Below are 15,249 nucleotides of genomic sequence, written 5' to 3'. Positions count from 1 at the left end.
ACACTGCATTTCAACATAGTTGAGTACAGAGGTCCGTTCAAATTCCCGTTTCACGTTTGAGAACACTCGCACACAGTTTGAGGAGGTAGTTCTCCGCAAACATACAGTGGAACTGAACGTGAGCAGGATGAAGTGCTACCGTTGCAATGAAATTCTGTTCAGAGAAAACAAGTTTGCCAAATTTGATCGCACCTCAGGTCTTGAGTATGTAAAACCAAGCCATGATGGGAACGGATTAATAATGAATCATTCTGCCTTCAGATGCAACCACAGTTACCACTGTAATCACAGATTATCAGTCAAGAAAAATTCAGCCATGATGAGAAAATCACACATCACCTCATGCTCTGGGGCGTGAGGAAGATGAACTGTCTGTAGCGCTGACTAGACGCCACCTTGAGGAACATGTCCATGGAGATCCTCCTGTTCACCATGTCCTGCAGCAGAGACAGACACTCGTCAGATAAATCCCTCAATTGTACCACACTAGATTTCACCATCTCTGGAGAAAATATTTTATTATATTCTAAACAGTCCTAATTTGTGAGGGTGTTTCCTAAACATTTGAGGAATGTTGTCCCTTGGAGATACGCATGCATTGCAAAAACATGATGATGAATTGCTGATTTTGGGTTAATTTCTGCAATCACAGATTTGCAGAAAGCAGTCTAAAACAGCAAGCTTATAAACAGGTCTCAAAGAGATTGACTTTTTCATTGTGGTTTGAACACCTTTTCCATCTGCATTCATAAATCCCATGAATGATGGGACAGTGAGCCCGTGGCTAATCATCAACAAAATCCATCAAAGAAAAAACTGGGATGAAAAATATTCTAGATTGCTACCATGTAGACGTCAAACTCGTCCAGGGCGAGGAATGGTGACTCGGTGATAGACCAGAGAGAGAGGACAAAGCAGACAGTGGAGAAAGATCGCTCCCCTCCCGAGAGAGATCGCATGTCGCTCAGAGATGCCTTGTTCTTGCCTCCAGGCTGCACCTGATGTGACAGACAGACATGCCAAGACACAGACACAGTTACTGACATTTGTGTATAGGCATCATATACAGTATATTCTAGGTCCCTATTCAACATGTACTGGTTCATTCTGAAGATGATTATTTTTCTTATAATTCTATAGATTATATCTTTAGATTTATCACAAAACTTTTGTTCTGATGATATAAATTCAAAATTCAAACCAAGTTACCCATTTTAGCTGCCATTCATTTATTGCAGTGGACAATAACAAGAAATATCAAACAGAATATTAGAAAGTTGGTATTTGCTGAATGTAAGTGAGAACTGAGTAAATGTGTCTCTTAGCAGCTTAGACTGGAAAGGCTCCAGATGGACTTACAGCTATGGAGAGTGTTTTATTATTGTGGTCAAAGGTCATATGGCCAACATATCCTGTCTCTGCCAGGGTCATGTCAAAGTAGTACCTGCAGCGCACTAAGCAGAAACTAGAGAGAGAGAGAGAGTCAAACCAACCAAACACCAATATTCACAAATGCCCAAAATATGCCACACACTTCCTCCTGAAAGGCTTTTCAGCCAGCACAAAGATTTCCGATTGACCATCACCTGCATTGGTTTAGTGTACCGGTTTACACATACTGTACCCCGGATGGGGGTTACACCTAGTGAATGAGCATGTTAAAATGCTGATGGATTTATGCGTATAACAATGTTGAATAAAGACAAACTTGCCTTGGTGGGCATAAACAAGATATTGGTATACAGTATAGTGTCGTAGTGAACACGAAAGGAGCAGGATATATCACCGTTATATCAGACGGCAGAAATGCGGGTCCGATGGTAATAGGGGGAGTTCCGATATATCAGAAGATGCCGCTACAGGATATATCACCGTTATTGACGCTCCACCGGAAATAAATGTGCTGGCTGAAAGAGCCATCCACGTGGTGAGGTGTCTCACCCTCTCTGCGTGGTGTATTGCTTCCGCCTCTGCTGGCAGATGTTTGTGACCTGCTTGCTTAGCTTTTTCACGTTAGCAACAGTCCGAGTGTATTCTTGTAAGGCTTCCTTAGATTGCCTAAGAGTACAAGATTTATTTGTTAGCATAAACATACAGCATACACAAGTTTTACATCTCCACAACACCACAGTTATGTCAGAAGAGAGAAGCATCAAATACCGGTGTACATTAAGGACTGTAAAATAGAAAGAAGACTCTAATTTGAGAATTTGAATTTAAATGACATAAGAGTGAGGAGACAGTGCTACAGGAGTATCATAGAGTATAAGAGCAGACAGTACTGCAGGAGTATTATACAGTATAAGAGAGAGGAGACAGAACTACAGGAGTATTATAGAGTATAAGAGCAGACAGAACTACAGGAGTATTATAGAGTATAAGAGCAGACAGTACTGCAGGAGTATTATAGAGTATAAGAGAGAGGAGACAGTACTGCAGGAGTATTATAGAGTATAAGAGCAGACAGTACTACAGGAGTACTATAGATTATAAGAGAGAGGAGGCAGTACTGCAGGAGTATTATAGAGTATAAGAGCAGACAGTACTGCAGGAGTATCATAGAGTATAAGAGCAGACAGTACTGCAGGAGTATTATAGAGTATAAGAGCAGACAGTACTGCAGGAGTATCATAGAGTATAAGAGCAGACAGTACTGCAGGAGTATTATAGAGTATAAGAGCAGACAGTACTACAGGAGTACTATAGATTATAAGAGAGAGGAGACAGTACTGCAGGAGTATCAGAGTATAAGAGCAGACAGTAAAGCAGGAGTATTATAGAGTATAAGAGCAGACAGTACTACAGGAGTACTATAGATTATAAGAGAGAGGAGACAGTACTGCAGGAGTATTATAGAGTATAAGAGCAGACAGTACTGCAGGAGTATTATAGAGTATACGAGCAGACAGTACTACAGGAGTATTATAGAGTATAAGAGGAGACAGTACTGCATTAGAATTATAGGGCAAGTACATGTAAAAGAAAAGGATGTTGCAGACCTGATGATGAGCTCCCTGTTTGTCTGTTGTTCCTGCAGGTTGTTGATGATTGTCTGTAGTTGGCCACAGTGAGATTCCTGCAGGGATGCAAACAGAGGTATGGTCAAAAAGGAGTGAGATTATCGAAGCCCACGCCCCCGCAGGAAATATCATATAATTACATTTTGCCACCACCTCTGCCATCCAGGGCTCACCTTATTCACACAAAAATGTTCTTTATATGAAAATACACTGTCCCAGTTCCTTGGAAATTCTTAAAAGTAAAGAATACTGAGACAACGCTGGAAAATTTGGCATGTCCCTTTTTTTCAAATTTGTTTTTAAAAGTCTGACATTTTGAATTGTGTTTGGCTGTCTTGACCTCAATCTCCGTTTCAACCTGTAACCAATGGGTGGATTATGAACTTTCGGGCCCCTGGGCCCAGATGTATTAAGGGCCCCCCACTTATTGCCATATATGTGGGAGGGGGGGTTTGGGGGTCCTCCCCCAGAACATTTTTAATTTTTCTGATGTGATTTCCTGTATTCTGGTGCATTTTGGGGATGGCCAATACTAAATTCAATCAGATTCATAGCCTACATCCTGATTTGTTGATATTGAGGCAATGATTCCATGCAAAGGCTTGGGCTTCAGGGCCCCCTGACCCCGGTAGGCCCGTGCAGTAATCCATCCCTGCTGTAACCAAGACCAGTTCCTCTTTGTTTTACAACCCTCATCCACTTTCTTAACTGTTAGTGCCTCACTCTCATCAAATTCTCTCATTCTGCAAATGAAAAGTTGCATATATTAGCCATAGTGTTACCCTAGACCTGACAGTATCATAACAGAGTGCAAAATAGTTCACTTCACTCTGCCCCCTTTCTCAATGCGCCCCAAAATAACGTTCTTCTGCACAAAAATGTACACAGGGTACCCCCAGAATTGTCAGACCTAAATTTAAGACTTTTTAAGACCTTTTTAATACCACTTCAGATGAAATTTAATACCTACATCGCACCCATTCGGATAGAATAAATAATATTAAAGGTAAGATTAAACCTCAAATAATTACTATTTACAAGTGTTTGAACATGCCAACATGAACATGACAGCAGTGCAGTGGCAACGCAAAGCTTTGTCGCGGTAGTAACGTGACTGAATGTCCCACTTCATGGACAAATTTACACGGAATAGAACCTAGTTGATTTCAGGGATTAAAGTGAAAAAAAAAATCGTTTGACTGAACTTTTTTCAGGCCATAAGTCATACGTTGTTCATATCTACCTATAGAGATAGCACCCCTTTTGCGGTCGCGACCTATTGGTTTTTAATGTACAAAAAGATGCAAACAGCAAAGTAAAGCACCAAATAAACACCAAAACAAGGCTACAGGGTACTAAGTTACTATGTAATTAATGCCACCTACAGGTGAATGCATAGAACATAACAATCCTATGTTTTGTGTACCCTGTAGCCTCGTTTTAGCCGCCAATGGCCGCCATGTGAATAAGGCGAATTGAGAGTGTTCCTGATTGAGATTGAGTTTTCCTGTTGAACAAAACAATATTTCAATACCATCCCTGACCATTGCTGATTAGCCATTGCTGTTCTTTTCTACTGCAGCAATATTGTAGCAAGGCTTTAACTTACACTTATTTAATTACTTCAGGCCAAAAGTGTTTAAAGGGGAGATTTTTTCCTTGTTAATATGCAATTCAACACTAAGTAAAATCTATAAAATCAAGTTTGCAAGACTTCACATTTCCTCATCAAAGTAATGAATCAGAACAGTCTAGATATTGTTCATATTTCCATTTGTTGCCTCATCTGCATTTAATGAAAACATGGTAATTTTGAGTTTTACAGACAACTCAAGTTTTTCAATGAGCAGCAGTGTGCGCTCATGCAGGAGGTCTGCGCATCTGATAACGACAATCGTGTTGCGCTATGAAAGAACTAGCCTGGCAATTTGCCATCCCCTTGGTACGCTTCGCTTCTACAAGGGTCTGGGATCTCGGCTATTGACGAACGTTTGCAAGCTGGATGCGTGGACTCTGTAGAAGTTTGAAACGATTGGATCTGATTTCACCCAATCGCTAAAGTTTGGCCGTGACGTATGTTATGCGCCAGCTCGATCGTGAAGTAAGCTACACTACAACACTCAGAAATTGCCCACAACAACAATCATTCCCCACCAAAGGGTGGTGTCTAGAAGGGATACAGCTAAGGGTTAGGGTTAGGACAGAGAATGTCTAATAAGGGGAGAACTGCCACTCTCGGAAAACTTCCGGTTTCTGAACTGGTTGCAGTTCCTTCTGTGGTTCCACATGAGGGCGCTCGTCCACGAGTGCAGAATGCATGGAGGTCTATGGAGCTGTACCCCTCAAAATCCACTTTTCTCGGGATATAATTTTTTTTCAAGTAATTTGAGTATTGTATTTGAAAGGGGAGGCAAAGAAAACACACTTGGTGGAATATTATATTTTTTAAAGTCACTTAATTGTTCTAAAAAGCCTTTCAAATGTGTCAATGACGTCATTCATTAGCACAATGCTAGCGTGTTATGTGCAACAACGACCCAACCTGTAAGAAATCAAAAGGACATAAGTACTTGTTCATTCAACTTTTGACCTATAACCCATGTTGAAGTTATACAAACTACAATCAAATCTGAGATTTGTCAACGACAATCAGGTGAAAGAGACAAATTTAGCCGTCTAGCCGGCCCCCAGTGGAACTCTGGTGGAACTGCATCCAAAATTCGGTACAATGGGACTTAATACGGAGTGGCAAGGCTCTCCGTAGACGGGCTCTGGTTAGGATTAGGGTTAGGTTACTTCCTGTCCTGATACTGTTTATTTCTATGGAGATTTCACTGGAGATTTCACTATCTGTTACGTGACTTCCGTTGTTAGCTGTATCCCATCTAGCCACAACCCCACCAAAGCGAACAAGATGGATGTAAATGACCATGCCAGCTTTGCGATACAAATGTAAGAGTTAGTGGAAGAATAGCAAATAACTATTCAACAGTAAGGTTGAAGATAACATATTGTAACGCCGATGAGAAGTTAGGAGACGGGGAGGCTGATATATCGTTCCAAAACTCCGGTAGTTTATTTCCTATAGATGTACAGGCTAGTGCACGGGCAACAGGAGGTGTCCACTACAAAACAACAAAATGATCGCTGATAAATCACGGTCTCAATCACTCGTCATTCACACTCATCGGCCAACAACACAAAGCAACACAACTCAGTCGCACGTAATCCACTTCTACTCTGACTAAACTTACTGTAGACGTCTTAGAACCCCCTATTCTATTCCCTCCCCTTAGCAATCGCTAACCTATCCATACACCTAAATATTCCCTCCCGGACACCTCCCCCAGAGACTTTCTAATGGGGAGACACAGCACTCAAAAAATACTCCATATAAATGCATGGGGCTAGTTTGTCACGCCAATATGGCCGTTGTCTACACATATCCCACTCCTTCCTCGGCAAAACGTCGACATGTGAATACATTGAGCCAATCATGTGGTGTGTTGTGAAGACATTGTGCCAATCATGTGTTGTGATCTCGCCGCTGGAGCAAGATTGGTGTCGTGAAGCCTTGCGCACGCGCAGTTCAACCCAAAGACTGTGCCTGATGAGTGCCCATAAAACGTTGGTATATGGCCGCCGAGTGGAGGGACTTGCCTAAAAGGACTTTGCCTCCCCCCAATCAAAACACATCTGAACTCATTGACACATTCCATGACACAGGAGGGAGAGGGAGACACAAACACTCGCGCACACACACACGCACACGCCGGGAACACAGAAAGCCCAACACTGGGGCAAATAGCCTCGGCGATACAATATCATCACAATTGTCAAAGCTAGATGTGATCATCATTGAAAACACGCCGCTTCATTCATACCGGGTCTGCCGCACATGCTGTAATTTAATATCGAGGCTACTGCGCGATACAAATCAAACGTTTCCCAAATCCCATAGGGAGTAGGGCCACGACATCTATGTGTTAAACACTCTTTTTGTTCGGAGTTCAGTTCCTGAATATTTGGAAGCGTAGCCAGCACGGACTGAATTGCTTCATTAACTTATGCCATTGCCAAACTCCTCGACGACTACAATTCAAACACAGCGCAGAATCTCGACGTCGTCTCTCACAACTCCCGCCTCCTGCTCGCTGATTGGCGCGGAGTCGAATCTACCGCTGCGAACGTGGCCAATGGCCGGAATCCCAGACGGAGTGGTGGAGGGAGATGAAAATCGAGCGGAAGTACGTAGGAAGGCAATTAAGGCCAGGCTATGAAACAACATGCGTAGCCTACTTTCTGAGTGCAAACACGGTCAGCCATAGATAAACGTAGCCTACCTCTGTCGTGGTGGCTAGTTGCACCAGGTAGGGAAGATGTCCTGAAGTGCAAGAACGTTAACCTTATGGCGGTCTTCTGATTGTTGGCGTGCTAAAACATTTTCCTATTGCATCCATGAACAATTTTCTTGCAGCAAACCGCGCAAAAGCAAACCCCTGGCACTTTATTTTTTTACAACATGGCTTGTTAGTTTTCCCCCGTTTCCAACAGCCGCCCATCTCCATTTATTTTTTAACTTTTGACACCTGTGCCTTCCTTTATTGTTGTTTATGTAAAGCACATTGATGTTTATGTAAAGCACATTGAATGACCTCTGTGTATGAAATGCGCTATATAAATAAACTTGACTTGACTTGACTTTAGCAACGCATCCATGACAGCTAGTGGCCTTGCCAAATAGACGCACGCAAATCATGACGCTATATGCGAGGTTTTGGTAGGCCTACTGGTTATGGTTTTGTGCTATACATTAATAATAGCAAAGTTTTAAGTTGACTATTTTAATTGCATGGTTATTTTTTGTCAACATACGCTCACAACCTACTGTCGTTAAAATGAGGCCTAAGCAAAATAGGCTACAAGGCTGTCTGTGCGTCACAAACACGACTGACCCCCTTACTCAACAGTTCGCGATATTATTATTTTATGTTAACATGCTCAGTCAAAACCTTCCGTCGCAAATTGTGAAAAACAGACGGGATAGGCATAGGCTACGGTTTATATTGCGTCGCTTTACACATACTGTTAGTTGCATGGATCGATCAAAAACTGTAACAATAATAGTAGGCTACATCGGGTGGCAGCAGGCTATCTGTTCAAGTCATAGGTGACACCCAAAATGAATGACCTCCCCTGACAAGAGTTCGCAATAGTAAGAAATTGTCTACATTGATGCACGGAAAGAACACAGCCTCCAAATTCGCACATAGAGCTCACAATATCATATCCAAAAAAGTTAAACGGATTGGGCAACCTCATCAGCTGTCTCGATGGTGTCACTATAATCCAATTTTACCGTCCTCCAGACGTGTTCTTTTTTTTTTAAGCAACCGCCCCAGGCCAATGAGACAAGCGTGTAGCTACAACATAAACAAAGCGAAACTCATGGCTGACGTATCTTCTTGAGCGGTCTCTGATTGAGACACAGAAAGTTCTCAAGAACACTATTAGGTCTTTAAATATTTACCATCACACACATCCATTCATTCATCGGAGCTAATATTTGTAGTTGCCTTAAAAAAAGGAAAAGAAAAGGTGATAGACCCCCCTCCTATTTTGTTTTCTCACCGGATCTGCATCGATCTCAAATATGACATTTCTAAAATCAAATTGACGGAAATCCGTCGTACGACGGAGAACTTTAATCCTTGTCTGATTTACGCTACGTGAGGATATTAGACTAAATCTACTGATCATTTGACAAATTAAGACCTCCGTGAAAAAATTCCAGACTTTGAGGTGAAATTCAATACTTTTTAAGGCCTTAATTTAGGAAAATGAAATTTAATACTTTTTAATACTTTTAAGACTCCGCAGGTACCCTGTGTACAGTTAAAATGTATCAACAGTAGTGCGGTCTGTCTGTTAGGATAAGCCCACACATCAGTTTCTCGCCCTTATGTGGTAGGTGTCATTGAAAATAAGTCAGTTCGTCACTTGTCACTTCGGGTTGCATTTGCGAAAAAGCCTAGACCAGCGGCTCATTAGGCTACTACCCCACTAACACAAAACGTTAAGGGAACGTTCGGGAACGTTAGTGTATGGTTCCCTAAAGGGTAGTTCGAACCAAACCAAAAACTAACGGTTAGGGAACGTTACCTAAGGGTTTCTTAACGTTCCTAAACGTTAAGGGAACCAACCAACCAAAACGTTCTCCTGTGGTTGCACAGTACCTTCACACAATGTTCCCGTTTAGTTGTTATTGGTTGTTTTTGGTTGTTCTGAGTGCACCCCCACGCCAGTAGGGGGAAGACGCCTGGTCTGCATTCAGAACCGATTGCAGTTTCACGTTGGATTAAACAAACAATAATACTTCGGTAAATAAAATATAAAATATTTTTATAATAGTTTTCTGCTATCACTAGAATACATTCAGAACATGTTTCATTTGTTCCTGTAGCCTACCATTACCATTTTACATTCACACATTTTACATTATTTGCATTCGAGGCTTCTGATTCGGTGGCAATGACGTCAATGGTAATGCGTCTCTATTCATTCCAATTCCATGCCGTGTTAAATGTGTTATATGGCATTGTGTGATTGATTGCGCCTCTATCAGCTTTAGAAACTGGAGACAATAACAGCTATAGTCGATACTAACACAAGCTCCATTTCAGTTTTTGAAGTAACATACAAAATGTTTGCAGTCACTTGATTTAGATCCACTCAAAATGATTGGTCTTATAAAATCTAAGTAAGGTAAACATCATATCAAGATAATATTTATTTTAGGCTAATATCAATTTAACTAAATAAAAAATATATACTTTTGTGCTTTTTTTTACGTATTAGGTGAACTTTAAACAAAAATCTATCAATAGAACACTTTTCACAACTAAGAAAATTCACTTCTTTCATTTCACAATTCACTTCAGTTCAATCAGACAGGCTCTCCCTTACACGTAGGCCTACCCCCACGCCAGTAGGGGGAAGACAGCGCCTCTGCTTTCAGGTGATCGATTGAAGTCTTGTCCTGACTTCCGTAAACGGGCTCTGTTTGAATTCCGTGATTCTTGAACGCCGCTGGAAGAAGTCTTGGAATGGATTACACTCGTCTTGAATTCGATCTCACGAAAGTAAGTGAAATATGTTACAGTTTCATGATGTAGGCCTAGTGGTTGTAATGCAAGAGTTTGAGGTTTAACCTTAAGTCCTTTCACTTGTAGGGCTTTGTTATATTCCGATTCTGCCAAGTTTGTAATTTACCAGAGCACATTGCTCGTTCGTCTTTGTTTGAGCTGTTCTCAACGTGTTATGTTTTGCAGCATTGTATGTTTTGTGTCATCGTGTTAACCTGCTCGCGTTGATGTTACAAATAATAGCACTAGGCTACCGTTTCTTTTAATTAGTTTTAGTGTACAGTCAGTCCTTTTAGGCAAGTCACTCGGCAGCAGTGGTGTAGGCTAGTGGATATAGGCCTACTGTATGTAGCTGGATCTAGGCTACTGTGATGTAGGCTAGTTAGCTGTAGTGGGTAGGCTATACTGTGATCAACCCCAAATGTATCCTAGTCTATTTTAAGTGGGTATACTGAGATGGTGATGCTTTTTAAGTTGGTATAACCTACTGAACAGTCCTGCATATGTAGGCTACACTAGAGCCATAGAGATGGCTATAGATAATGTCAGAGAATGTCTAATAATCCTTAGAAGGGCTCTGATAATGTATAGGCTACACTGTCGGCGGCCATTTTGTAACACAGTTGATCGGATAGACGATTCAAGTGAATAGACCTCTGAATTTTGCCTTCAAAAAGCTGAGATCCGGTAGCCTATCTTAAAATAACATGGGGAGAGAATTATTGCACTCTCCCAGGGACGAAGAAGTCTGAAATGCAGACATTTTGCTCAACACACGTTTGTCCTCTGCCTTCGAGTGGTAGGCTAACTGTGATCTTCAACAGGCCTACGTTAAGACAGCAACTTAGATTTTTGCTACCCCAGACCTAACTTGCAATGTAACTTGTCATAGGTAGTTAGGTTAAATTAACACCCTGATCTCCTTATAGGCAAAGATGGCAGTTTTGGTTCCTTTTTGTAGGCGAACTTCAGAGGTCTGTTGGGAAGCATACAGGAAGGGGCGGAATGTGTGTAGTAGGCTATACACAGCTTCCATACTGGCTTTACAAACTAAGCCCATGCATTTCTATGGATGCTGTGTCTCCCCATTAGAAATTCTCTGGGCTACAATACAAAAATCAAGTCAAAAGCTGGGCCAAATATCCAGTCAAGAAAATCTGGTTGTGTACAGATGACTGATTGCTGCAATACTATCAATAATAGTTTTCTCTATATGGAAATACTGCTTTGCTCTACTACTGGCTCACAAAAACGTTGTTCTCTTAACGTAGATTCATACACCAAAGCTATGGAAAAATGTCAGCGGCTGATGGACACTTCTAGCATTGAGGCGGAAGAAGATGCGAGCGTCCACAAAAGGCAGTGCATGGTCACGTGATGGTAAGACCTCTTAAATACAGACTACATTATTTGCACAATTCAAATATTCTTTTTGCAATCAGTGCAGATTGTATGGTCTTTTATTTCAGATGAATCCGTTCCGCAAGCAAGAAAGCATTCCAGGATGGTGCGTGTGCCTGGAAGCCCTGTCTGTAAGTTAACATTTATACATGTATTATTTAAGAAAACCAGTTGAGTCATATTTCCTACCATGGAACTACTGAAATTCATGTTTATTAACCTAGTGCATATCATGTTACTGTTCTGATGTATTTGTCTCTTCCTGCCTTTTATTAGGTCAGCAGATGTCACTGCCTCCACCACCTGCATGTGAGTTTTTCTTTTTAGCGATTGTTTAATGTAACAGCATAGGTTTATCTTTTGCAAATGTCATGTGCAAGAAACCTACCATAAATTAACTGACCAATATTCATATTTACTTTCTTTTTAGATGAGTCAACACCACACAGGCAACCAGCTCATTGCCCAGAGCTGGATGGGTCTATTATAACGCCTGCCACTTCATCTTGGGACCCAGTTGAAGGTACAGTGTCTTTGAATTTTCCATTTCCAAGTAAATACAATTTCATGACAAGGAACTTGAGAGTAAGTAACTTTTTTTTTGTTGTAAACAGGGAGGTGGCTTGGCCATGGAGACGGAAATAAGAGGTAAGAACACTCACTTAATTTGTTCACATATGCAGGTATATAATGTATTTAACAACTAAAACTAACACCATCCATTTTCCATAGCAATAAGGACAACCATTACCGCATGGCACAGCGAATGGACGCATTTGAGGAGAAGATGGATGAGCTGCTCGTGCTCTTAAGGAGCTCCCAGTCACCTCCCTCTGCTCCAGTCGATGACATATTGCTGTCGTCCTGCTCGACAGTCACTGAGCTGCAGGAGAGGAGGAACAAAATGCCCTCCCTCCAGGACTTGGGTGCCAGTTGAAGGTACAGCGGCTTTGAATTTTCCAATTAAATGCAATTTCATGACAAGGGATTTGATTGTAACTTAACTTTTTTGGTTGTAAATAGCAGAACTCGTCACACAGAGGGAGGTGACTCCTCGCCCAGTCGGTCGCCCAGTGCTGGATGGGTCAACTTTGACTCGCCCTTCTTCACCTTGGGTGCCAGTTGAAGGTACAGCGGCTTTGAATTTTCCATTTCCAATTAAATGCAATTTCATGACAAGGGATTTGAGTGTAACTTAACTTTTTTGGTTGTAAATAGCAGAACACGTCGCACAGAGGGAGGTGACTCCTCGCCCAGAGGGAGGTGACTCAGCCATCGAGATGGAAATGAGAGGAAAGAAGACTCGCTTAATTTGTTTACATATGTAATTTTATAATGTATAACAACTAACACTATCAACTTTTCCATAGCTGTGAGGACATCCATGGTCCGCATGGCACAGCGAATCGACTTGATTGAGGGCAAGATCGAGGAGGTGCTCAGCCTCTTAAGGGGCTCACAGTCACTTCCCTCTGCTCCGGTTGAAGACCTTTTGCTGTCCCCCTGCTCGACAGTCACCGAGCTGCAAGACTTGGACCAGAGTCTTGGTAACCAGGAGAGGAGGAACAAAATGGTAATTAAATGGCCATAGTCCTGCCCTTAAGATAAACACTATGTAATTGCATAAATTCAAATCATTATAACTGAACTGACTTACAATATGAGATTGTATAAGCTCTCCACTTTCTATATGTTGTTCTATATAATTTGTATTTCTATGTTTTACAGCTACTTTTCTTGGCGTCCCTTGGAGGGTTGACTCCAGGTGCTGCCATCCGTCGTATGCTACGGCGGGTGGCAACCAACAACGTTCTAAAGGAGTACAGCCTGCGGGGCAGGAAGGCCAAGAAATCCTTTCAGGACCTAACCCTCTGCAGGGTTTTAACAGGCAGGTGTTATTTTATTGTTCACATCAGTATTATGCTTAACTTGGCTGATAAGAAGTTTTAATTTGACTTAACTTTTCTCATTTGTTGATTTCTACTATAGCTGCGGCCCAGAAAAACGTCCCTGCGCTAAATGCTGCAGAGGCGGAGGACCTGATTGGGCTAGCACTGAAGTTTGCCCCACACAGACGGTAAATTGAAATTTGTTCATAACAATCAAAGGAATGGGAAAACTACTTTTTTTGTGATCAGAAAAAAAAGGGTTGTTAGTAAGGCACTTTGTCTTGTTTTTTTCAACATGTTCATTCTTAGTATGACATCAAACTTTTTTTTTTCTTTTTAGGCAAGCTGAGGACTGATCTTGTTGAGACTCGACTCGGACTTGAAGGACTGGAGCTCTATTTTTTTTAAATTATTTTTAAAGCTTTTGTATTTTTTGTTGTTGTATTAAACCTTTTGTATTTTTCTTTAATTAAAGCTATAGTATTGTCTATCAAAGCTATAGTATTTTTTTGTATTACAGCAATTGTATTTTTTACACACAAAAACAACCACACACAGGAGCAGCTTCTTTCGCACTGTTATCACTCTATGGATAAGTGGAGTCATCCCCACTTTGACCACACCTGCACATTACTTACTTTATCATTCCAATATACGTCTTGCACTCTACATTTGCACTATTACTTTGCACTCAACAGCCCACTCCATGTGTACTTGTATTGGTATTATGTCTTTGTATATTGTGTTGGTATCTGCCACAATGTATATTGTTGTCTATTGTACAGTGTGTCTATTTGTTGAATGTAGCACCTACCAAAGTCAAATGCCTTATGTTAATATACTTAGCTAACACTAAGTCTAATTTTTATATATATATATATATATATATATATATATATATATATATATATATATATATATATATATATATATATATATATATATACAGTGAGGCCTTTTATATTGTTTTTTTTTGTCTTTTGATAATTTTATATTAAAGTTATAAGTTCCATCGATTTTGCCTGTTCATTCTTTCCTGCTAATATATAATAATGCATTCCTGCTCGTGCTGTTTAAAGTAATTGGTATGCAAAGGTTGCAATGTTAGGGGAGGGTTCCCTAAAGGTTGCAATATTTAGGGAAGGGAACGTTCCCTAAATGTTAGGGAACGTTATGGGAACAGTTAGGGAACGTTAGGGGAAGGTTTCTAAAGTTTGCAACGGTTAGGGAACGTTAGGGGAAGGTTTTTTAAAGTTTGCAACGGTTGGGGAACGTTAGGGGAAGGTTCTCTAAAGTTTGCAACCTTTAGATAACGTTAGGGGAACGTTCAGGGAACGTTTTATATAACCAAGAACTAACGTTTCCGGAACGTTCAGCAAACTTTCCATGGGAACCAAAACTTGCTCAAAAACTAACCTTAGGGTAACGTTTGGGAACCAAAAACTAACGTTTCCGAAACCAAAAACTATGGTTCCCAGAACGTTTTGGAAACCATAAATTGTTAGCTGGGTAGACGTCAACAAGCTGCTAGCCTAAAACTAGCAAGAGTATGTTACCATTAGGCTACACATTGGAAAGGGGGTAGAGTTGGATAGTTGGATATAACGTTTGGCTGCTACTAAAATATTAGGCTACAGGATAAAATACTGCTAGTCTGTCCGGAATACTACTAAACTGACTGACGCAACAAACAAAGTTAAAAAAAAAAATCCAACTGTATTTTTGCTAGTCATGTAAAATGTAGCGCTAGTGTGCTACCTAGCACTAACCTGGCATAATTATTGTAAAGACTGT

The 15,249-nt window shown here is 40.9% G+C and overlaps 1 long non-coding RNA gene and 1 pseudogene across 5 annotated transcripts; one reads left to right on the top strand and one right to left on the bottom strand.

Annotated features, from left to right (window-relative positions):
• Positions 1-15,249, bottom strand: part of LOC143099134 (structural maintenance of chromosomes protein 6-like) — a 37,118-nt pseudogene that overhangs the window by 2,318 nt on the left and 19,551 nt on the right.
• On the top strand, positions 9,976-12,823 carry LOC143099184 (uncharacterized). Of its 5 annotated transcripts, none has more exons than XR_012981426.1 (4): positions 12,185-12,214; positions 12,299-12,505; positions 12,590-12,694; positions 12,785-12,823. It is a non-coding gene; the product is annotated as an uncharacterized LOC143099184 (long non-coding RNA). The 5 variants fall into 5 exon arrangements; XR_012981427.1 differs by having other exon boundaries at positions 12,788-12,819; XR_012981429.1 differs by lacking the exons at positions 12,185-12,214; positions 12,785-12,823 and adding an exon at positions 9,976-10,162 and having other exon boundaries at positions 12,590-12,764.

The sequence above is a fragment of the Alosa pseudoharengus genome, unplaced genomic scaffold, assembly GCF_046254945.1.
Source record: "Alosa pseudoharengus isolate Yale_2024_CS ecotype anadromous, Long Island Sound unplaced genomic scaffold, YU_APseudo_1.1 YU_APseudo_1.1_scf_25, whole genome shotgun sequence".
Taxonomy (NCBI): Eukaryota; Metazoa; Chordata; class Actinopteri; order Clupeiformes; family Clupeidae; genus Alosa; species Alosa pseudoharengus.
The sequence above is the reverse complement of the archived record's forward strand: the minus strand, read 5'-3'. Positions and strand labels throughout refer to the sequence as shown.